Source organism: Nomia melanderi, unplaced genomic scaffold (genome assembly GCF_051020985.1).
Source record: "Nomia melanderi isolate GNS246 unplaced genomic scaffold, iyNomMela1 scaffold0629, whole genome shotgun sequence".
Lineage (NCBI taxonomy): Eukaryota > Metazoa > Arthropoda > Insecta > Hymenoptera > Halictidae > Nomia > Nomia melanderi.
The window spans coordinates 26,684-27,500 of NW_027475743.1; the positions used below are offsets into that span (position 1 = coordinate 26,684).

General features: G+C 40.1%; 1 non-coding gene across 1 annotated transcript in view; it reads left to right on the forward strand.

The window, feature by feature from the left end:
- The first annotated feature begins 704 nt into the window (after positions 1–704).
- LOC143176561 (small subunit ribosomal RNA) overlaps positions 705–817 on the forward strand; it is a 1,921-nt gene continuing 1,808 nt past the window's right edge. Inside the window, exon 1 of the ribosomal RNA XR_013001092.1 lies at positions 705–817. This exon is cut by the window's right edge and continues 1,808 nt beyond it. This is a non-coding gene — a ribosomal RNA (small subunit ribosomal RNA).

The window sequence follows — 817 nt, forward strand, 5'->3', positions numbered from 1 at the left end:
TTTTTCGTATACAAAAATTTAATGGCAAAGACCAAACGAAATACTACACACAAAAAGGGGCGACGAACAAAAATTGTTCGAATGAAATATAATATATACATATAAAATTGAGGTGTCCTAAGAGAGAAATACATAAACTAAGAGGTATATATTATAAGAAATATATATTATTTCTGGGCAAAGAAGAGAGAACGAAAAGAAGAGTATGATCTTTAACGCGAGGGCCTCGACATGGGTACGCCTAGCATGGTTCGCGCTTTCTCGATATGTCCAGCATGTTAACGTACGCGGTCTTCGGACTTCGTGCGTTATGTCCGTGCTTACACGATGGAGAGCGCTCGAGCATACGTGCTTACAAACCTGAAAGTCGATGTGACATCCGAGATTCTTTTTCTTCTAAAAAGATCTCGGAGAGATACACGGGAGAGTTTGAAATTTTTGGAGGTCCTCCTGATGTATATGCGCGGATATACCCATGTGGTAATTCGTGCGGAGTTGGTAATCTAATAGTGGAGCGAAATTTACCAACTCGAAAGAGAAGAGAGAAGAGAGAAGAGAGTAGAGAGAAGAGAGAGGAGAAAGAGAACTGTCTTAAAGACGAGAAAAAGTATCGTCGATCCGACTCTTAAGGGGAGAGAGTCGGCGACTAAGATATATATATACATACATATTTTTGCTTCGTATGATGAAAATTTACTCGAAGCTCCCTGGTTGATCCTGCCAGTAGTCATATGCTTGTCTCAAAGATTAAGCCATGCATGTCTCAGTACATGCCGTATTAAGGTGAAACCGCGAATGGCTCATTAAATCAGTTATG